Genomic DNA, 24,199 nt, shown 5'->3' on the forward strand with positions numbered 1-24,199 from the left:
TGGAGGTCAGGGGACAGTTTCAGGTGTTGTTCTTTACCTTTCACCTTGTTTGAAACACTGTCTATCATTGGCAACTGCATTCACCAGGGCTGGCCCAGGGGCTTCTGGAGAGTCTCATAGCTCCCCCCTCCATCTCTGTCTAAGAAACCTGGGATTACAGATGGGCAGTGCCATGTCTAGCATTATGTGGGTTACAGAATCTTGACCTTGCATTTTCATGACACAATGAGCAATCTCTCTAGGCCCCAAATGTGACATTTTATGTTTATATGATAAATATAGGTTGATCAAGATAGAATATTGAGGGTGTTACTTGTACTATAAATAAGCAATATCAATGTCTTTAAGAGTTGTTTAGTGTCTTATTTCTTCTTTCGAAGGCAGATATATATTTTCTCTGAACAGTTACTTTTTTATAATCACACCTATTATATCTCCTCTGAGAATTAAAAAATATACTCACTGATCTCAATTATGTTCACAAACTTTTATGTTTCTTTCTGTACACCAGGAGCAACAGTGCTCATCATCAGTGGTTCTTTGTGACAAAAATGTGTATTGATTGATTGATGTGTGGCTCCAACGAGTTTTTTTTCTGTAGCAACATATTCTGTTTTTGTACACATGTGTAAATTTGTCATTATTGATCCAAGTGAACTTTACCAGTTGGTATCCAGCTTGCAAAGCAGTCATCATGTCCTTAAGTCACATCTTCTTCAGTGGAAAATTTTAGAGAAAACCACAACAAACAAGTACCTAGGACTTCTGACTCATACATATCCCACACACAAAGAGATGTAACTCATGCTGTATGCGTGATTGACGCTCATAGAACTGTAAAGCAAAACTGTATCAACACACAATTCAATCACAATCATCCTTATCATTTAAATAATTTCTTTCTTTATTTATTTTGCTTCCCAGCTGCAGTTTCTCCTCCCTCCTCTTCTCCCAGTCCCTCCCCCTAATGCCCTCTCTTCCCACCCCCAATATCCTCCTCCTCCATTTCTGTTTAGGAAAGGGCAGATCTCCCACGGATATTAACAAAACATGGCATATCACATTGCAGTAAGAGTGAGCACTTCTCCGTGTATTAAGGCTGTGTGAGGCAACCCAGTATGAGGAGTAGGGTCCTAAAAGCCAGTAAAAGAGTCATAGACAGCCCCTGTTAGAGGTCCCACAAGAGGACCAAGCTACACAGTGGTAACCTATACAGAGTACCTAGGTCAGTCCCTTGCAGGCTCTCTGGTGTTGGTTCAGTCTCTGTGAGCCTTATGAGCCCAGGTTAGTTGATTTAATTCTGTGTATTTTCTTGTGGTGTCCTTGACTCCTTTGGCTCCTACAATTCTTTCTCACCCTCTTCTGCAGGATTCCCTGAACTTTGCCTAATGTTTGTCTGTGGATCTGCATCTTTTTCTATCAGTTGCTGGATGAAGCCTCTCTGATGACAATTGGAGTAGGTACCAATATGGTCACAGGAGTTGGGCAGTTCAGGACACATATCCAACATGGCTAGGAGGCTTAGCCAGTGTCATCCTTGTAGATTCCTGGGAGATTCCCTTGTGCCAGGTTTTTACTTGACCTTGAAATTCACCCTGCTTCCAGTGGTCTCTTTCAGTATCCCCCCTCTGGCCCCTCAAACCTTATTGCTCATGTTCCAATTCCCAGACACCTCAGTCCACTCATAAATTCTTTTCTATTTCCCCTGCCCAAGGACATCTGGGCACCTCCTCCCATGAACACTCCCCGTTACCTAGTCTCTGTGATCTGTGGGTTGTAGCATACTTATCATTTATTTTACAACTAATATCTACTTATGAGTATGTATATACCATGTTTCCTCAGTCTGGGTTACCTCACTCAGGATGATTTTTTTTCTAGTTGCATCCAATTACCTTCAGATTTCCTGGTGATCTTGTTTTTAACAGTTGAGTAATACAGCATTGTGTAAAAAATATATCCCATTTTCTTTATCCATTTCTTGGTTCTTGGACAACGAGGTTGTTTCCAGATTCTGGCTATTGCAAATAAAGCTGCTATGAACATAGTATACTGTTCAAATATACTTGTGGTACGATTGAGCATCCTTTGGGTATATGCCCAAGTAGTATGGCTGGGTCTCGTGGTAGATTGATTCCCAGTTTTCTGCAGAACCACCACAATGACTTCCAAAGTGGCTGTACAAGCTTGCACTCCCATCAGCAATGGAGGAGTGTTCCCCTTGCATCACATCCTTGCCAGCATGAGCTGTCACTTGTGTTATTGATCTTAGTCATTCTGACAGGCGTAATATAGAATCTGAGCCATTTTAATTTGCATTTCCCTGATGGGTGGGATGTTGTATATTTCCTTAAATGTTTCTCAGCCACTTAGGATTCTCCTGTTGAGAATTCTCTGTTTAGATATTTACTCCATTTTTTGTGATTTATTTTTTATTATTATTTTAATTTTAAATAGCTTGTTTTACATGTCAATCCCTGTTCCCTCTCCTCCTCCCACACCCCTCCACCATCCCCCCCCCCCCCGAGCCTCCCACCCTATTGCCAATTCCTTCCACATAAGGGATATCTAGAGTCTGTCATTTCATTCAGGGTAGGGTCCAGGCACTGCCCTAAGAGTCCAGACTGAGAGAGCATCCTTCTTTGTGTTATGGACACACGATGTCTGTTTGTATTCCAGGGATAAACACTGATACACTGCTCAGGGCCCCATAGGTTGCCCAGGCCTCTTCACTAACTCTCACATTCGGGGGGGGTCTGGATCAGTCCCATACTGGCCTCCCAGCTATCCGTCTGGGGTCCAAGAGCTCTCCCCTGTTCAGATCAGCTGTCTCTGCTGGTTTTGCCAGCCCATTCTTTGCCAATTTGCTCATCGCTCCTCTCTCTCTGTCACTGGGTTCCTTGGGTTCAGTTCACTGTTTAACTGTTTACTCCATTTTTTACATTGGATTATTTGGTTTGTTGATATCTACTTTCTTGAGTTCTTTATATGTTTTGGAAATCGGGTTGGTGAAGATCTTTTACCATTCTGTAGGATGCTATTTTATCCTATTGATTGTGTCCTTTGCCTTATAGAAACTTTTCAATGTCATGAGATCCCATTTATTAATTGTTGATCTTAGTGCATATAAACCTGCTCTGTTTAGCAGGTTTAGCCAATGTGTTCAAGGCTGTTCCCCATTTTCTCTTCTATCAGGTTCAGTGTATCTGGTTTTATGTTGAGGTCTTTCATCCACTTGATTTGAGTTTTGTGCTGGGTGATCGATACTGATCTATATTCTTCTACATGCAAACATCCAGTTACCAGAACCATTTGTTGACGATGCTTTCCTTTTTCATTGTATAATTTTAGCTTCTTTGTTGAAAATCAGGTGTCCATAGTGTATGGATTTATGTCAGAGTCTTTGGTTTGATTTCATTGATCTACCTGTCTGTTTTTATTCCAGTACCATGTGGTTTTTGTTACTATCACTCTGTGCAGAGTTTGAAATAAAATTTTTTAATACCTCTTAAAGTTCTTTTATTGTGCAGGATTATTTAGCTATCCTGGGATTTTTGTTTTTTTTTTCTACATGAATTTGAGTATTGTTCTTTCAAGTTCTGTGAAGAAATGTGTTTGGGTTTTAATGGGGATTGTCTTGAATCGGAAGGTTGTTTTTTGTATGATTGCCATTTTTAGTATGCTAATGCTGCAGATCCATGAGCATGGGAGATCTTTCCATCTTATGATATTTTCTTCAATCTCTTTCTGTTGAAATTCAGCTTTAATCCATTGTGGTTATTTTGTATCTATTGAGACTTGCTTTGTGGCTGACTATATAGTCAATTTTGGAGAAGGTTACATGTGGTGCTGAAAGAAAGGTATATTCTTTTGTATTTGGGTGAAATGTCCTGTAGATACCCGTCAGGCCTATTTGACTCATAATGTCTGTTAATTCTATTGTCCATTTTGTTTCTATCTGTATGACCTATCATTTGGTGAGAGTGGGGTGTTAAAGTCTGTTACTATTATTATGTGGGATTCTATGTGCGATTTAAGTTCTACTAATGTTTCTTTTACAAATGAGGGTATGCTTACATTTAGCGAATAGATGTTTGGAATTGAGAAATCATCTTTGCGAGTTTGCATTTAATGAATATGAAATGCTGTTCTACATCACCTTTGATTATTTTTTATTGGAAGTCTATTTTGTTAGATATTAGGATAGCCACACCAGGTCCGTTTGATTGGAAAATGTATTTACAATCCTTTACTCCAGGTAAATGGGTTTTTTTTCCTCTTTTTTTTTATTTGGTAGAAACAAGTTTGCTTCACATGTCAATCCCAACTCACTCTCCCTCCCCTCCTCCCCTGCCCCCCCACCAGGCCCCCCAGCCCCCTACCCAGTCTCCACTCTGACCCCAGGGAGGGTGAGGCCCTCCATGCAGGATCTCCAGAGTCTGTCATTTCATCAAGGGCAGGGCCTAGTCCCTCCCCCCAAGAGTCCAAGCTGAGAGAGCATCCCTCATTGTGGGATGGGCAGCCAAATTCCATTTGTATGCCAGGGATAAATACTACCCAAGGCCCCTTAGATTACCTTGGCCTCCTCACTGACCCCACATTCAGGGTGTCTGGATCAGTCCCATGCTGTCCACCCAGCCATCAGTCTTAGGTCCAAAAGCTCCCCCTTGTTCAGGTCAGTTGTTTCTGTGGGTTAAACCAGCCCAGTCTTAACCCCTTTGCTCATCAGGTCTCCCTTTCTGTCACTGGGTTCCAGGAGTTCAGTTCAGTGTTTAGCTGTGGGTATCTGCCTCTACTTTCATCAGTCCCTGGATGAAGGCTCTGTTTCCCAGACTCTCTGGCAGTGGGATTGTTGGCTGGCACTTCCCCTGATTCATGTCTAAAATCCACATATGAATGAGTACATACCATGTTTCTTTTTGTGACTGGGTAATGTTTGTCTTTGAAGTTGAGGTTTGAGGTGTGTTTCTTGTATGCAGCAGAAGGATGGATCATATTTTCATATTCATTCTGTTAGCCTGTGTTTTTTATTGGTGAATTGAATCCATTGATAATGAGAGATATTAATGACCAATGATTGCTAATTCCTGTTATTTTGTTGATGTTGGTGGTAGTGTGTGTGTGTGGTGTGTGTGTGTGTGTGTGTGCAGTCTGGGGTTGTTGGGCAGGCTTAAAGGGGATTAGCAGGCAGGTGGTGGGCAGTGTTTTCCCTGGAGTTCCTAGTTGCAGCCAGGCCTATAAATTGTCAGAGCTGTGGGCCCTAGTGTGGAACCCTGGGGAGGGTGTAAAGTCAGGCTACTGGGCAGGCTTAAAGGAGTGTTAGTGGACAGTGGGTGGTGCCTTATCTGGCCTGGTCTCTGGTAAAGTTGAAGTCTTCTTCTGAAGTTGTTGATCCAGATATGGAGCCTGGGAGTGGGGGTGGGGTGGGGTGGGGGTGGAGTGGGGATGAGGTGGGTGGGGGGTGGCATATGTGCAGTGTGGGATTTTTGGGCAAGCTAAGGGGGTCAAAACTTGGGCAGTCTTACTTGGGGTTCCTAGGGCCATCATGGCTATCCTAAGGCTGCTGGGGCTGCCCATGGGGAAGAACCTATCCTTATAATTTATATGATACTAATGTGATACAGGACACACTAGTACATTTTTAAGTCCTACACATTTACTCTCTTTCTACGATACACAAATACACACAAGACAAACAAAATCCAAACAACAAACAAACAAACAAAACCAAAACTCTCCTTTATGTTACTTTTGCTGGTTGTCTCATAAACCATTCAACAGTAGCTGTCTTACCCCTATTTGGGTGATGGGGAATTGTCACAACATGGTCAAAAGAATTACCTGACAGCTGGGAAACCAGCATAGGACTGAATCAGGCTTCCTGAATGTGGGTGTCAGTTTGGAGGCCTGGGCAGTCTATGGGGCCTCTGCTAGAGGAACAGTATTTATCCCTAGTGCATGAATGGACTTTGAGAGCCCATTCCCCATAGACAGACACTGTCTCAGCCTAGACACATGGGGGAAGGCCTAGGCTCTGTCCCAAATGATGTGAGAGACTTTTATGATCACCCATGGGAGGCCTCATCCTCCCTGGGGAGCAAAAGGGGGAAGGGATAGGGGGTTGGTGGGGGGTATGGGAAGATGGGAGGGAGAAGGAACTGGGATTGATATGTAAAATAAGATAGCTTCTAATTTAAATAAAAAAAATAAAAACTAATGACTCATGGTGAACAATGCCTTAGGGAACTGGGAGAGACGCTCCAAGGAAAAAGGCAAAGGACTTTTTAACCTCCAGTATATTTTGTTGAGTAGATTATTCTTGGATGTGATTTTGTGCCTCCTGTGTTAAACATTTGCATCCAATTTATAAAACATGTGTGTTCTTTTTGGATGTCAGAACATTGCTATAGAACCCAATCTGGTCAGTGTGTCCCAAATCTGGATGTGGCCTTCGGCCTTGCTTTCATGGTTTCTCAGATACAATCTATCTACAGTGTGTGCCAGACAATTGTTTTTGAATTAGGTCTTGAGAAAGTTCTGGGAAATGTGCTTATTGACATTTGTTTACATGTTTTTCTGAACCCATACAATCTCCCTTGGTTCACGGCTTTCTTTGTTACATCTGTGTATAAAAGTGCACTGAAACTGAAGTCAGGTTGTCTACAGCATTAGCCTGGAATCCTCCCCATTCTTTCATGTCCTCAGGTCCCAGGTTCAGCAGACAAGATCTGCACAGGCCGACTGAAAAGTAGGTAGGGAATGTGACTTAGTGTTGCCTAAGCTGTTTTAGTTTCTTCTCTGCAGGAAAACTGTCAATTCTACCCTGGGAACTTATCATTAAGCCTTCATTCTGGAAAAACTTAATTGGTTTACCAGAGATGGATCTGTGCGTTTTGAAAACTGTGTGAAAGCTTTTATGGGTCTGACCCATGATTTGCTAATGCTTTCAATAGAAAATGCACTAAGAATTGACCACAGGTTCAATAATTTTCAATTCTCAGATACTTGTTATTTCAGAACCAATTTTCCTTTTCTCCCACTCTAGTTATAGCCATAATTTCATCTACAGATTTACCAGTCCCACACAGAGGGTCATATGTTATCCTGGGTTTGCTTAATCATCCGTGACTCCTGGCTTTAGTAATTTGTTGACAATTTTTGCTGCATTTATGTTTTAATAAGTATTATGGAAGCCATTGATAATATTTTCTGAATTTTTAGTATATAGAGTAATAACTATAAACAAAATGGGTTGATTATAAAACAGTATATTGACTGAGATGACTCTTAACCTGAATGTTAAATATAGTGTATTAGCTGTTTTAACATTGCGGTTTGTGTGAGCCCTTCAGTCATGAGACAGTGGTTAAGATTGTAATCAAGTCTATTCCATGTCTTCTGCCTCCAGAGCTTATGTTTTTGTTGGAAATCAAAGGTCAATATCACGTATCTTTCAAAATTGCTTTTCTGTTTTTTGTTTGTTTTTTTGAGGCAGGGGTCCTCAATGAATTGGGATCTTACAAATATAGCTTCACTGTCTGGGCAGGAAAACCCATGGATACCCTGTTCTTTATCCTCCCAGCACTGGGATTATGGACATATGCCTCCATACCCAGCCTTTGATAAGTGTCCTATGAATGTAAGCCCAGGTTATTGCACCTTCATACTAAGTGCATTTCCAGCAGAACGTCTTCTCAGTCCCAAGTCTCAACTTTTCTGAAGGCTTGTCTCTCAGTGCTACGTTTACCCTCTTCTTCCCTCAAACCCGACTTCTATTTTCCTCCTCTGGCAGTGTGCATAAATAGCACTTTCCAACACTATGAAAGCTAGCCAGTAAAGATGAGGCTTTTCAGGTCATTACCAACCTGGTGTTCCATATTGTGTCATTAACAGTGTCTTACTGGAAAGTACTGGAGGGTACACAAGAGCACTGGAAATAGCCTGAAATTGCATGAAGGTTTATGGGACACCATTGGCTGACAACTCAAAAGTATGTAATCCATTTCTGATAGTGGGTTTTTATTTGGTACCATGTGGTATGTAGTTTGGGTATTGTCCTCCTGTTATAGGGCATGTCAATTTAAAATACTTCTATATATGTGTATTTTATGACACTAAATTGCCATATGAGTTTTCGAGAGATATTTAATGTTATGTATTCCTCTCCATATCTTCCCTCTACTCTTTCTATCCCCATCTTATTTAATCCGTCTGTTCCATCATCTCCCTTTCCCTTTCCTCTTTAGGTCATTGCATCCTCTCTTCCCTCTCTTGCGTGATCCCCTCCTCCTCCACCCCATGGCTCCTTACTAGTTTTCTAACATCTTCAGGTATTGAAAATGAAACACATATATCTAATGGTGCAAAGTTAGTATTTACACAAGATAAATTGTGAAATATTCGTCTTTCTGGATCTAAATTATCTCACATAGAATGATTGTTTCCAGCCCCATCCATTTACCTGTGAATTATGTTTTTCTTAACTGGTTAATAATATATTCCATTGGATAAATGTACCATATTTTCCTTATTCATTTACCAGCTGATGGACATGGTGGCTGTTTCCATTTGGCAGAGGGCTAGTAGCTACAATATACAAAGAACAGCAAGAGCAACAACAAACACCAGGAAAACAAGCAGTCCAACTAATAAATGCACCATGCACCTAAGCAGAGCTCTCAAAAGTTGAAATCGAGATGATTGAGAAACATTTTAAAAAGTGTTGAGGGACTGGAAAGCTGTCTCAGGGTTTAAGAGCACTTGCTGCTCTTGCAGAGGGCCTGGGTTAGGTTCCCAGCAGCCCTACAGCGGCTCAGAACCCCATGACTCCTGTTCCAGGAGGCTCTGATGCCCTCTTCTGGTCTCCTCGGGTACTGTGTGCAGGTGGTGCACAGGCACATAGGCAGGCAAAACACTTGTGCATGTGAAATAAAAGAAATAAATCTGAGTTAGAATAAAAGTTTTCAATATAATTATAACATCAGGAAGGGCAAATTGAAACTACATTGAGATTTAATTTTGTCCTTGTTGGAATGGCTAAAATTAAGAAAGGCCAAATAATCAAACAAATCATAAAAACAAATGACAGCAGATGTTGACATGGATACAGGGAAACAGGCAAACAGATTCACCACCAGTGAGAGTGTGGACTGGTGAAAGCACTGTGCAAGTCAGCGTGGAGACTGCAAAAAACCAGAAATATCATCATACCCCATCACCCAGCTATACCGCTCCTTAGGCTCGTGTCAAGGACAATATATCTGATTGAAGATAAACTTGCTCATTCATCTTCATTGCTGCTCTGTTCACAATAGCCAGGAAATGCTTGTAGAGTTTTAATACTCACTAGATGTCAAAAATTGTAAACTTGGATAATTTAAATTTGAATTTAAGTTCCTGGATTCTACTGGCTTCCAAAATTCAGGAACAGTGGGAAGTAAGATGCATCCTTTGAAACTTGATGGTGCCCTAAGGAGAAGTGTTAGCGTGGTGAGTGAATCCTTTACACGTCAGTTCTTCCAGTGATGGCAGAGCACTCCTTGGTATAAGGTAAGACGCGAGGAAGCTGAAAGAACATAAGCTACACGAGGTAAGAAGAACTGGGTTTGAATTCCAGTTTACTCAGAGGTATACATTTGAGAACAAAAGTTAAACTTTCTGTGGCTCTCCATTCTAACTTGTAAGGTGAGGATACCAATAGTGATATGTCTAAGAATGTGTATGTGTTAAATTAGACAACATGCGATGCTGGCTACTATATTGCTGATAGTCAATAAATGTCCATGTTTTGGTGCATTTATCGATTATCTCACCCATAACTTTGTAAAAAAAAAGAATGCTTCATCTGATTCTGTCAGTAGTCAACAAGCTGGCACTGGGCATCTGCTATATGTAGGCTCTGCAATGCAAGCCTCCTCTCTCACCAAATTCGTAGACTAGTGTATATTACATTTCAGAATTTTGGTTAATGAAAATGTTGGGCACAAATGTAATTCACACACAGCTCAGATGTGTGTTATCAAAGTGCTCTGTGCTAGTTGGTTCTCCAATCTAACTTCTAACGGGAGGGTGGCCATACACAGACTTTACAACATTGAGAATCATTTACCATCCACCTATCCCCCCTTCTTGTTGCCATCCTGATTTACTCTTCACGCTGAGGTGTTTATAATGAGATGAGAATACTAATAATGACAATTTTGTCAGGTAAATAATGTTCAGTTGCACTTAATCTTATTCCTTGAATGACATGTTTTCTTGTGAGAAGTGAAGCAATGTCAGACTTGTGAACCAGAGTTTCACATTCGAAACAATGAGAAACCACAACTTCCCACCTCTGTAGCCAAGAGAAGGAAATCGCTTTTTTCCATATGACTGTCAAGAATAAGGAAAGGTATCTGCAAAATATTCTAGTCATGCCACTCCTAATTTTTTTTTACTTTGAAGGGAGATAACATCATAGGATGCAAGATGTATGCATCGTGGAAATGATGAGGCAAACGTCTATTTCCACGTACAACAGTCTTGGATCTCTGTGGGAGCATATTTGAGGGTCTCAGATCTCTTGGAATGCACACCGTGATGTGCAGCAAGTCACACTTTAACACAAAACACTTATTCAGCATAAACCAGCTTCACAAGGGCTGCACTGCCCTTCCCCCTCACTTCCACTTTCCACCCTCCAGCCCTCCCTTGAGAAGATGCACGCCTGTTCCATTTGTGCTCAGCACCAGCGTTGCCATGGAAACTTTCCTCTTTTTCTCTCCCCTCCTCAGTTACCAAGAACAGCCCTGGACTCGGTGCCAAGACCTCCTCTGTACAGACTCAATATCCTTTCAATGTTTAGACAAATCTGTTGGAAAACCTTGTTTACATTTTTTTCCCACAACACCACAGCTTCATGTCGGGGCCATCCATTTCCCATGGACCTACCCATGTTCTGGAGGTGATTTCCCTGCCCTTTATTCCACCATTGCTGTAAAATAAAATTGCATCATTTGGTCCTATTCTTACTAGGACATAAAAGGTAACTCAAGGTCACAGATTCTGCCCTGGCAGTTCTTTTTATCCAGTCCAGTCCAGAGTGTAATACTTTGTACACTAGACTTCTTGAAAACAAGATTGTTTTGCAAAAAAAATGTAGTGTTAACACATATTTAACATATTTAAAAACACAAAACTTTAAAAAAATTGGCTCTGGTACCATATTTGTTACAATACATCCATGGACTTAAGTTATGCCAGGCATTAGTATTCAAATATGTAAATAGTGTGTTGGCATCACATTGCTTAAAGCTACAGATATATTTTAGGCTGCAGATTTTCTGCAGAGTTATAATGTACTGTTTATGGTCTAATTCCTGATTCTTACACTCAAAACAACAGTAAAAAATAATATTAGTGGAACAGCATTTCATCTTTCTCATTTAAAAATTACCAACTATGCCTGTGGATTTCCTAAATGTTAAATTAGGTTTAGTAAAAATAAAATAACTTATTTTGCTTTATTGTAAGTTGAACAGTTCTGCCTGGTTGTCCCATTACTCTGAAACATCTCTTCATTGTAAACACATAACATAAAAAACTTACTTGGGAAAGAATTATCTCTGATCAACAGAAGGGGGAGCAATAGTCCCTCCTTTTTGACACAAAAACCGTGGGGTTGTTTTCTCACTTTCTCCCTAAACACAAGCCTCTTCCCTCATAATATCTGCTATTGCTTTTCTTCCCCCCTTTTCTATTTTGTTTTGAGGGGTGGTGGAGGAGGGGTGCCTAGCGGTGACAGAAGTAGGACCACCCAGTTCGATCAAGGAATCAAAGGTTAAATTCTTTCTGGTTTGTTGTTATCTCTCAGGATATAGTTATACGTTAGAAATACTTGTCTTCTACTGTATATTTTTCCTTGCAACAGTTCTTACGGGAATAAAATCCACTGCACCGCTTTACAGGGAAGCTTCGACATTGTGCAAGCAGTGGAAGTGAATGCAAGCATTTTCCAGCCTGCCCTGAGAGAGCCTCCCTCCCATTGTTTTCATTCAGAGCTGACTAGGAACCGAGCACATCTGAATAACAGAGTCTTTTCTGCCTGGCGCAATCCTGGATTGTTACAGTCTAGAGGCCAGCCATGCTGTCACCGGCACAAATTGATTTAACCATCAATTGCTGTGGTCATTAAAGCTGCTAAAAGTCCCCGCCAAACTGATGAATTGCAACTGAATGTGAAATGAGTGTCTAAGTCTTTTTCCCACCACCTCATATCAAAGGCTATTGTATCCCTGCAAAGTAAAGGGTCGGAGGTTCAGGCTGTGGTTCAACAATGGGCTCTGTCAAAGGACAGAGACCCATTCACTCAGGCCCTCCCAATTACAGTTTGCTTTCCATACCGTATTGTATGAAATTTGCATCCAACTAATACATTGAATTATTGGCATACTTTGGGTGTCAAAGGAGTCATTCAATGCCTTGTCCTTGAAATACGTGGAATCCAAAGCAGCTGTTGGTTCTTGTCTTGACAATGGAGCGATTCCCTGGTTTTCCAATGCCTGCAAATGGACTAATTTTCTCTCATCTTAGAGTTAGCACTCGTGGAAGTGATACACAATTTTTTTCCACATTCACAACTGTGAAGCCGTTTCTGGAGTTCTTGAGAGGAGATGTGGAAGAGGAATGGTATTGTCCCCGTCTAACAATGATATACTTAAAATTTTAAAATATTCGGTATAACTTCCTCGGGGTCAATAATTTTTCTTTCTTTTTTTTCTTAAAGAAAATGTAAGAGTAAAATGATAACAATGTAAAAGTAAAATCATCCTTAGGCATGTATTTAAGTGCTCAGAAAGACTTTTGTTAATTCTTTTAGGACAAGTATAGGTGAGAGTTTTTCAGATTTTATGGTTAAGCTCTGCAAAGGGTTATGAAATGACCACATAATGCACATGTATGCACATGCATACACATGCATGTTGCGGTAATACTTTCCTAACTTAGCTGGTAACTGAGTTTGTGGACATGACAGATTGCTGTAACTCGGTCCTATAGGCTATGATCTTGCAATGGTAGCAGGGAATTTCAAAAAGCATTGATCTTTGCAGAAACACTCCTTTGCTCTCCTTGGTGATAAATTTGTTTTTTCCTAGCAGATACTCACTGGAAGAGCATTTTCTTTCATCTCAAGTCTTGACTTTAATGTGTCACATAATTTGATTTACACATGCGATTGCATATGCAGTTTGAGCAAGTACACCAGAGAGTTCCTTTCCCCATCAATGTTTAGGTTTCTATTTAGGGGCTGGGCGAAGAGGCCTTGCTTTTAATTCCATGACTTTGGTTGTTTTCTCTTTTCTTCCCAAGCTTTGTGGCAATGTGCTTTAGTGTTTCCATGATGCCCTTAGAGGCAACTCTGTAAGAGAAACATGATTTGAGACACAAGGGAGGAGAATGCCACATCTAGTCCCAGCAGCCCCCAGGTGCTGCTTATTTTCCTTCCCTGGTTCATCCTGCCAGGAAGTATTATCAACTGAGCTAAGAACAGATGTGGAAAACAAAATAAAGCTGATTTGATGCTGTAGCAGGGGTGACATGGATAGGTCAGAAGAAAGAAAGCAAAGCCAGTGGCCACCATGGTGCCACAGGGAACAGAGGACAAAGAGGGAACCTTTACTTCAAGAGTCACCGCCCAGGTCAGGGGTTCAGGCCACACACCTATTAGTAATGAATTGGCAGACAGATCCAGGTTCGAGTTTCCCTAGCCTCTTTACTATAGACTGTGAGTCTCAGGTAACCGTGTGTGTGGATTCATCAGCGAGAACTGTTACATTGACCCAAAGTTCCAAATGACCCTTGAAGAAGGTCATTTGAGTCTTGTCTTCAAGGAGTCATTATTCCCCCTCCACCCAAAACAGGGGCCTGGGGAGCATAAGGCTCCCTTAATACAGAAGAGAACCCTGCCCCCCAGAACCTGACTCTTAATTACTAAGGCATTGTGACCTGGTGGTGACAGCGTTTCACCACCCCTTGATCTACAGTGTATTGGGGCTGGAACTTGATGCCAAATCAATTCTTAAATATTTTAAGAGAAATGGCAACATAAGAAACACTTTATTAATTTGTGAAATGAATTATACAGTAATACAACCTCCTAAATTCACCCAAATTTGCCTTTGGTTGATTATTCTGAACCAATAATTTAGGATTATTTTTGACCTAGTGTAATAGTAAAATTTCAGCATTTATCATGATTATAAATTTTTGTCTTGATTTCCTTGAATTGAAATGAAAAGCCTTTCTTCAGTTGTTTAATAAATGATATTAAGTTGTTAAAGTTTGAATAAAAGCTTACCTGAAACATATTTTTACTATAAATGAATGGAACAGTAGGGGATATCAATTTTAAACCTCATAACCAGTTTAAAATTTAGCTAAAGTTATTATTTTTGGTATAAAGCATTGTAACAATTATTACACAATTAATTAGCATTTTATTGAATACCTATTTCAGATAGTTTGATGAGAATTTTGGCATTATTTCCTTCAATAAAACTCAAGAGAACAGTAAACTTACCTGCTTCATTTTCTAAAAATTACTTACATATAATTTGCAGTTTGGGAAATATGCATGTAGTGAATGAATACAGTTTGACAATACTATTATAGTGAGATGTACAAGACAGGTATATGTGCACATTTTACAGTTGAGGGAAACTGAGAATTAGAGTCTATTAGTCTGTTACTGGGAAGATGCACCAGGACTCAAAGTCACTAACCATACAACCATGAGACAAGAGTTCAAATTCCATCATTACTTGGGTAGCAGTGCAGGAGTCCAGTGTGTCCAACATCTGGGAAGATGGTGACAGCAGGATCACTGGGACTGGCTGGCTTCTACCCTAGCTGAGAAAAGCCTAGGGTCATAGAGAGTCCCCATCTCAAAGAAATAGGTAGAGAGTGACAGAGGACACCTAACAAGTTGGTCTCTGTACCTGCACAAGTACATGTACTGGCACACATACATGTACATACACCACAGACTTGTGATATATTCTCACATGCAAATAGATAAAAATGAATCCTAATTTTTAATAATGTTCTAACAACAAATGATGAAGAAATGTTGATTAGAACTTTGGTTATTATTATTATAACTTTAGTTCAGTCATTATAATATGGTATTTTGTAAATGATGAAGGTTGAAGGTATGATGCAGATAATCTTTAATTTTTCTGAAAAAAAAGTTGAACTCTTCAGGTTATATTTTTTGTTTAAACTTTCATTCTCTATGTTGGGGTATAATTCATCACAGGATTAGAATTTATTATATTATATATTGTTTAACTTTATTTAAACACTATATTATATATTAATACATTTTAATGCTCTTTAAAGTTCTTTTTAAATGTTTGAGAATTTCAATTTTAAATGTTAGTTGACTTGATTTTCATTATTATTATTTATTCACTTAGTTCATATTTACCAGTGCTAGACACCTAACATTGTTCTTTATACATGCTAGGTAAACACACTATCACTAAAACACATTCTTAGTCCTTCAAAACATCTCTTAGATTTCTCTTGGGAGAAATTTATTTGTCATTTAAAAGTAGGTTGCTTAATTTTCTAGCATTGTGGTATTTTGTAGCTATTATTTTTCCAGTAATTTGTATTTTAATACTGTTGTCTAAGAACAGAAATGTATCCCTTTCATCATTTTCAGTTTGTTTAGCTACATTTTCTGGCTTGCAATGTGGACTCTTGGTGACTGTTCCACGTGAGTTTGAGAAGAATGCATAGTTTAAAGATCCCAGTTATATTTGGTTCCTGGGAGATCTTGATGAATTCCACAATGTCCCTTTTGATTGTTTCTACTTGCTGGATCAGCCCATTTGGGGTAGACAACTGTAGGAATCTACAGCTGTTAAGTTTTTCTAAAATCTCCTTAAAATTCTATCAGTATTTGCCCATGCACTTTAATGTTCTGCTGTTGGGCACAGGCACATCAAGCATTGTCATTTCTTCTTGAAAAACTCACCCTTTATGCAATATGATGATTCAATGCCATTGTTTGTCCTTTATGTGTTTCTGTGAAAGTTTTCTCTGTCTGAAATGAGTACATCTATCCCTGCTCTTTTCTTTAGTAGGGGCCTGGTATATTTTATCTATCCCTTCAACTTGATCTACGGTGCATATTTTTTGCACCTTTTACTTTATTATTAATTAACTTTGTTGTTTGACAATCTTATATATGTGATATGTTCTGATTATTCTCACCCCACCTTTTCTTATCCCCTTCCCACTCCTGTAAATTTCCCTCCTTCAAACAAGTTTCTTTCCTTCCATCTCTCTTTTTGTTTTGTTATATGACCCACTAGGTTTAAGTAGGGCAGTCTGTGTGATCATGTATTTGAACTGAGCACTGGAGCCTTGTGTGCTCATGGGTGGGTGCCACTGGAGAGCATTACTCAATCTCTGAAATTTCCCTGTCTTTGTGTTTAAGTTGAATTTTCTTGTGACAACATAGAGTTTGGTATTGTTAATTTTCTGGGAAGGGTCTTCCCCTATAGTCCAGGACAGCTTCAGACTTATAGCAAGCATATTTTCCCCCACTTCTTGAGTATTGACATTATAAGCATGTGCTATCACCTTTAGTCTGGGTCTTATTTCTTGATGCACTCTGACAGTGACATCTTCCTCTTCCTCCTGCTTCTTCTAGGTCAATAGTTCTCAACCTATCTAACACTGTGATCCTTTAATAAAGTTAGTTCCTCATGTTATGTTGATCACCAATCATAAAATTATGTCATTGCTACTCCATAACTGTAGTTTGTTACTGCTATGAATCATAATGTAAATATCTGGCATGCAGAATGTCTGATGTGCAACCCCTGTGGGGATCCCAACCAATAGGTTAAGACCTGTTGTTAGCTAGATGACCATTTTATTAGAGCTTAAAAGAAAAACACCCATCGGGTAGTGACATGCAGAGGCAGGCAGATCTCTGTGAGTTCGAGGCCAGCCTGGTCTACAGAGTGAGTGCCAGGATAGGCTCCAAAACTACAGACAAACCCTGTCTTGAAAAACAAAAAAAATAAATAAAGAAAAGAAGGAAGGAAGGAAGGAAGGAAGGAAGGAAAGAAAGAAAGAAAGAAAGAGAAAAACACCCAGGGCAGTAAAGTTAGCAACTGCCAATAGGAGGAGAATGAGAGATGAAAAAAAGCCATGTCACTGTCATACAGTTCACCATGTGATGTCAGGCAGCCATACAGAGAGGAGAGACATTCAAGGGAAACATTAAAACCACAGTGTTGTGGAAGCCCAAAGTATTAGGAAAAGTATGCCTAGAAGAGAGAGAGAGAGAAGAAAGGAAAGGTTAGACTTTTCTGAGTAAGCAGCATGTCTACATCAGAGACTGTGCTGGGAGTTGGGAATTATGGGAAGGAAAGGCAGAATAACTCATTCAAAGGATAATTATTCTGTATTTCCCTTTTTTAAGTGAAGCAAATATTTTATTTAAATCAATTGTCAAATCGCAATTTATTCAAATGAACATAATGCAACATTGTTCTTAAAAGGGGCACAGATAAAACACAGACACACTCCAGTATCTATCAAATACCATTTTATAAAGAACAGGAATCAGTTTGTTCTGCGTACAAATTCGATCCAGCTTATAAGAGTACAATTTAAAAAGTACAACAGATTTCCTTCTGCATGAAATGGAAAATGTATCATGGCCTTAGGCACACTCATCTGTCCATGTCTCTAAGAAAAGGCGCTTAATCTGCCACTAAGGAGACTGCTTTCTAACCTGAACTAGATTAGAAAGAAACACGTCACAGTAATATTGGGACATTCTGGATGTTTCCAAATGATGTTTTATTTCTGAGCTCCCTTGATACCATGTATTTCTTATCGAAGGTTCAACCAGGAACCGATGTCGGCAATACCTAGTTCTACTTCTCAAACTAGAGCATCCTCCTATGTATTTATATATGTATGTTTTCTATAGTCCTCCTCATGTACTATTGTGTATTTTTTCCTAATGTTCAAGCACATGTCTTTTGCATTATGCAATATACGATGGGTGCGCAGCCATAGTGAAAGCCTTGAGAACCTCCAAGCCTCAACTATAACATGTGGTAAACAGAGAAATAAGATTCCTGAGAGGAAGGTACAAGTCGTTTTAAAGTTCACTGAGGCTTAGGTTTATGGGTTAATAGTCTAAAAGTGGTCATTTTCTGTATCTATTTATCATGGCTGAAGGTGAGCCTACTTTCCTAGGGTGGTCTGCCTGCCACGTGATTGACCTGGCCCAAGTTGACATTCCAAGGCCAGAAAGTCTTCCCTTTATGGGGCTTTATAGCTAATCTAACAGTCCCCTCCCCACTTTGAAGGGGTAACCATAAAATCACTTAGGATCCATATCAAAGATCAAAGTCCCCAAGCACTCCTGGCCTCTCTGACCTCTGACAAAGAGCAGCTACCTACAGGCCCAGGGATACTTCTGGCTTGCTTTTCCTTGACATCTTTTTATGCTAAGTTGCCTAGGCTGTTTTTACCTCCTATTCTCAACATTGCCCCTTCTGTAGAGGTAATGACAATAATGAACGATCTGACTTCTTCAAGCTGAATGGGAGGTCAAGTGTGGAAGTTGAGGGCACCCCTCCAGTAGCCCCAATCTAAAGGAACCCCCAGAGGGGTTTGGGTAGTTTTATTTGTGTATCGGCCATTAGGAGTGAGAAAAGGGAGTCCTTGAGTGGCTCCTGGGAAGGCAGGTGAGGGAAAGGGAAGAGCAGGGTTGAGGATATTGTAAGTCCTCAATGGGAAATCAGGAGAAAAGTGTATATTAAAAATGCTTAAATCCCAGTCTACTAGGATCTCTTGATGGGATCCCAGGGGCATCTTCTCTGGGCCCTTCAGCTGCTGGTTTGTCTCCAAGGCTCAACTGGAGAGTGATAAACCCAGCATCTGATTTCAGAGGCTTTGATCTCTGTGGGAGAGCTAGACTCAGCGTGAGGTCTTTCCCAGATGGCTTGTAGAGCTGGAGAAGAGAAATTTTAACCATCCTTCAGTTTTTAGGTTTTTAGGTTTAACAACTACTGGAATTTTCTCTCTTGCTGCAAGCAGATACTGCAGTGTTGAACTGAGGCACCATCTGAAGTCTTATATTTGGGCAAAGTTTTTCTTATTAAGAGGAGACTCACTAGTGAAAAATACATGTATGAATAACATTTCATACATATTTAGGTCTAATGTCTAAGAAATATGATCCCTTGGATTGTTAAGGAAACATTAATCTTTGGTTACACATTCCCACTGGGTGCTTAAGCCCGCTGAGATGAGCAAAGTTAATCTTTTTTTTTTCTTTTAAATGTCAAGGCTAGGATGCTGTCCTTAGGGGGAATCTCTTAAGCTTTGGAAGACACTCTGGTCCCTTTAGTCTCTTTCCTTTTCTTTCCATAAGTAGTTTTTCTTCTGAGAATACGTCTCATGCTTGTTTGACAATGGCTTTTCTTGGAAGCCTTAAGGAAAAAATTCCTTTATGTTGACCCTCCTCTTCTTTATAGACTATTCACTGGTCTACTTTTTAATGACCTCCTTGAACAAGAAGACAAGTGTATTCTTCACAGTGATAGAGCATCTTGAGAGATGCTCCACAGTTCCCTCGGTGACAATGTTTGTTTTTGCTATTTTTGTCTTTTTAATTTTTAAATTTAAATTAGAAACAAGGTTGCTTCACATGTCAATCCCAGCTCCCTCTTCCTCTCCCTCCTCCCATGCCCTCCCACCAATACCCCCATCCCCTCTTCCCCAATCCCCACTCATTTCGGGGTGAGGCCCTCCATTGGGGTGTCCATAGTCTGTTATTTCATCCAGGGCAGGGCCTAGGCCCTCCCTTAAGAGTCCAGGCTGAGAGAGCATCTCTCATTATAGGATAGGCACCCAAAGTCCATTTGTATGCCAGGGATAAATACTGATGTATTACCCAAGGCCCCATAGATTACCTAGGCCTCCTCACTGACACCCACATTCAGGGTATCTGGATAAGTCCCATGCTGGAAACCCAGCCATCAGTCTGGGATTCAAGGGCTAACCCTTGTTCAGATCAACTGTTTCTGTGGGTTAAACAAGCCCCTATGCTCTTGACCCCTATGTTCATCAGTCCTACCTCTCTGTCACTGGGTTCCTTGAGTTTAGCTCAGTGTTTAGCTGTGGTTGTCTGCCTCTGCTTCCATAAGTCATTGGTTGAAGGTTCTGTTTCCCAGACTCTCTGGCAGTGGAACTGTAGGCTGGCACTCCCCTGATACATGTGTAAAATCCATATATGAGTGAGTACACACCATGTTTCTCTTTTTGTGACTGGGTTACCTCACTCAGTATGGTTTCTTATAGTGACATACATTTGCCTGCAAATTTCAAGATTCCATTGTTGTTTTTCCTCTGCTGAATAGTATGCCATTGTGTTAATGTACCACATTTTCTCTATCTGCTCTTCAGTTGAGGGGCATTTAGGTTGCTTCCAGGTTCTTGCTATTACAAATAATGCTGCTATGAATATAGTGGAACAGACGTCCTTGTTGTATGAATATGTATCTTTCAGGTATATGCCTAAGAGTGGAATTGCTGGGTCTTGTGGTAGGCTAGTTCCCATTTTCCTGAAGAATCTCCATACTGACTTCGAAAGTGGCTGTATGAGTTGGCACTCCCACCGGCAGTGGAGGAGTGTTCCCCTTTCACCATAAGCTCTCCAGCATAAACTGTCATTGGAGTTTTTGATTTTAGCCATTCTGACAGGAGTAAGATGGTATCTCAGAGTTGTTTTTATTTTCATTTCCCAGACAGCTAGGGATATCGAGCACTTTCTTAAGTGCCTCTCAGCCATTTTAGACTCCTCTATTAAGAATTCTCTATTTAGTTCTGTATCCCACTTTTTAATTGGATCATTTGGTGTTTTGGAGACTTGCTTCTTGAGTTCTTTGTAAATTTTGGAGATCAGCCCTCTGTCAGATGTGGGGTTAGTGAATATCTTTACCATTCTGTGGGCTGCCTTGTTTCAGCTTTTGTAAGACGGTTTCTATGTATAACTTTGGCTGTCCTATAACTCATTATGTAGACCAGGATGGTCTCCAACTCACAGAGATCTTCGTGCCTCTGTCTTTCAAGTGCTGGGGTTTGGGTGTGCACCATCACTGTCTGGGAGATGACAATGTTTTTAAAGAGTAATTTTTACATTGATATTCAGAACAACCATGTAGTTTGTGATGTATGTTTCCAATGAATCCAAGGGGCTTTCATATACCAGGAAGGCACTTCATGAATAGTGCAAGTACCTTATAACAGCAAAACCATTCTAATTCCTTTCTGCTGTCCTTTGAATCAATGCTGCTATTTGTTTCACTTATACTTACATCCATATATACATCTACAATTGAGTACATTTGTGATGGTTAGTTTTTTTATCAGCTTGATACAAACTATAGGGAACCTCAAGTGAAGAATTGCCAACATCATATTTGTCTATGGGCATGTTTGTATTAATTATTGATTTACGTGGAAATGCTCAGATGAGCATGAGTGGCACCATCCCTGAGCAGGTATTCTTACTTGTATATAAGGTAGCAAGTTGAGGAAGTCACAGGGTGCAAGCCAGTGAGCAAAATTCTTCCATGGTCTCTGTTTCATTTCCTTCCTATAGGTTGTGCCTTGGATTCATGCATTGGCACACCATGATAATAGATATTTGTAATCTGTAAGATAAATGGATCCTCTCCCTGTCAAGTTGCTTTTGGCCAGTGTTGTATCAAAACAATAGGGAAGCAAACTAGGACTGACTGATATTGGTCCAGATATGAGGAGGTATTTCTGTACTTTAGAAGGTTTTAACGTATTTGGATGGAAAAATCATTGAATGTTCAGAGCTTAATGAGCAGCAGTGAGTTGTAGGAGCCTGGGAGATAAGAACATTCATAGAATTGCAGACAGTGGATACCTGGCTCATGAAATTTTAGAAGAAAGTTTGAGAGTCCATCAAAGACTCCATCAAAGCTGCTAAATTAAGACTCTCTAGAAGCCAGCATTCCTTTGTCTTACCACAACAATAGATGCTGGTTAATTGGGGCTGAAAACTCAGCTGTGATTAATGGGACAGGCACTATTGAGGTGACATATTCTGAAATATATTTCCACAGAATCAACATACAGAGGCTGGGCTTCAAAAATGAATGATGCTTTATCTCATGCTGTCAGCAGAACTTGGTATTGTGTAAGAGTTTCCCATGTGGTTCTGGATTTGGTGACATGAAATGTGCAGGATTGATGGGGCCTTAGAGTGAAGCTGAGACTTGTCACCATGAGGAAGTCGCTGGTGAAGGTGCAGCCTAAATGAAAGTATAGGCCCCAACCAAGATTTAAAGAATCATGTAGAGAATCTGAGGTCTGGTCTGCGGTCCCTGTAGAGAATCCAGGTCATCGATAGAGCTGAGCCCTGAACTGTGGAAAGTGGGGAGGGTTGGATCCCAGGACACTGGAGATGCCAGGGCCTTCTAACTGCCAGAGAAGAAGGGAGGCATTCATTGCAGATGAAACTCCTTATTCATTAACTCTATTCCTGTGTTGTGCTTCTTTCTGATTCACTATTACTAGAGTGCAAGTTTTAGGGATTTATCCAACTCTCCCAAAATCTCTACTTCATTTGCAAGTAGTTAGTTATGCATAAGATTCCTTGGGATTGGCTGGGTGGTGGTGGTGCTTGTCTTTAATCCCAGCACCCAGGAGGCAGAGGTTGGCGGATTTCTGTGAGTTCTAGGCCAGCCTGGTCTATCTACAAAGCTACACAGAAAAGCCCTGTCTTGAAAAACCAAAAAAAAAAAAAAAAAAAAAAAGATTCATTGGGATCTCTATGTTTACATGACATCGTTTCTAATCTTATTTTGATAATTTAAATCAGCTTTCTTTTTTATTTATTAGGCTCACTGAGGTTTTGTCAATTTTGTTCATTCCTTTTACAAAGTGGCTATGATTTTTTGGGGGGGTCAGGTGATGGGAATATTAAAAACTTGGGAATCATGTACACTTTGGAACACATTAAAGCCTCAGGAATTACCTATTTTAAGTGATCAGTTTAGAAGGTATATGGTGTGTGTGTGTGTGTGTGTGTGTGTGTGTGCACGCGCGTGTGTGTGTTTTCACATTTGGGGTAGGAGTGTATGTATGCACATGTAGCTGCCTACATATGGAGGTCAGAAGACAACTTCCAGTGTGGGCTTCCATATTTCTCTTAACCTGAGACAGGGTCTCTTCAGGTTTTGCCTCTGACCTTTGAGTTTTCCTTACTGGCTCCAAAGCTGCCTGGGATCCCTGATCTCTGCCTCCCATCAGGACTACAGATGTGCATTACACACTTGGCTGTATGTGAGTCCTGGAGATTTGAACTTAGCCCTCATATTTGCTCAATGTTTGACTCATCCGCTGAACCACCTCCCCAGCCTTTATATGAAGTATATCTCAATAAAACAAATTAAAATTTAAAATTCTTCAAAGTCTGGCCTTGAAAACAACGAAGAATCTGCTCAGCTTAATTTTAGTAAAAATGAATAGAAACCATGGGCTTTACTTATTTTTACTTTGCTTTAGTGCTCCATTTTAGGGAGCATTTTGGATAGTTTGTTCATATGAGCAATTGATAAAAAAGACTGCTGATGTGTGTACAGATATATGCACCCCAAAAGAAGCCTGGCACAACTGTGGTACAATGGTAGGAGTGGAGGATAAAATGAGAGTCCACTAGCTCTGTGTTGTTAGTCACAACTAATTGTTCCTCATGTGAAGTGCACTGCTATGCTTTGTAAGCATATTAAAGCAGTGTGCCAACATCTACTCCTTATGCTAATCCTTAACTGTGAAGGAGCAAAGGAACTCGACAGTCATTCAGGATGATCTTTGTGGCTTAATCATGGAAAATCTCCTTCAGCCTGTCCAGTAGGAATTCCTGTTGCCTGAAGGGAATGAATACAAGCTAAGGCCTGGAAAGGAGAAAGCCACCTAGTATGCCTCCCACGCACACACAGAATCTTATAATTCATGCGTATGTTAAAAAAACTAACATGGTTCCTGCTTTATCCAATAAAATTTTAGGTTATGGGAAAATTGTGCAAAATTGCATCAATGCCACCATCTATGAAGTTTATATTTTAATGCTTATTATGTA

General features: G+C 40.2%; 1 long non-coding RNA gene across 4 annotated transcripts in view; it reads left to right on the top strand.

Annotated features, from left to right (window-relative positions):
- The window catches only part of LOC121132857, a 37,996-nt gene extending 25,566 nt beyond the window's left edge, over positions 1 to 12,430 (top strand). For 2 of the 4 annotated variants that reach the window (XR_005869540.1, XR_005869538.1), the window contains 2 exons: positions 7,894 to 7,990; positions 9,394 to 12,430. This is a non-coding gene — a long non-coding RNA (uncharacterized LOC121132857). The remainder of the gene's footprint in view (positions 1 to 7,893; positions 7,991 to 9,393) is intronic. The other 2 variants (XR_005869541.1, XR_005869539.1) reach the window with 1 other exon arrangement.
- The last annotated feature ends 11,769 nt before the right edge of the window (positions 12,431 to 24,199 follow it).

This window comes from Mesocricetus auratus, unplaced genomic scaffold (genome assembly GCF_017639785.1).
Source record: "Mesocricetus auratus isolate SY011 unplaced genomic scaffold, BCM_Maur_2.0 Super-Scaffold_100018, whole genome shotgun sequence".
NCBI lineage: Eukaryota > Metazoa > Chordata > Mammalia > Rodentia > Cricetidae > Mesocricetus > Mesocricetus auratus.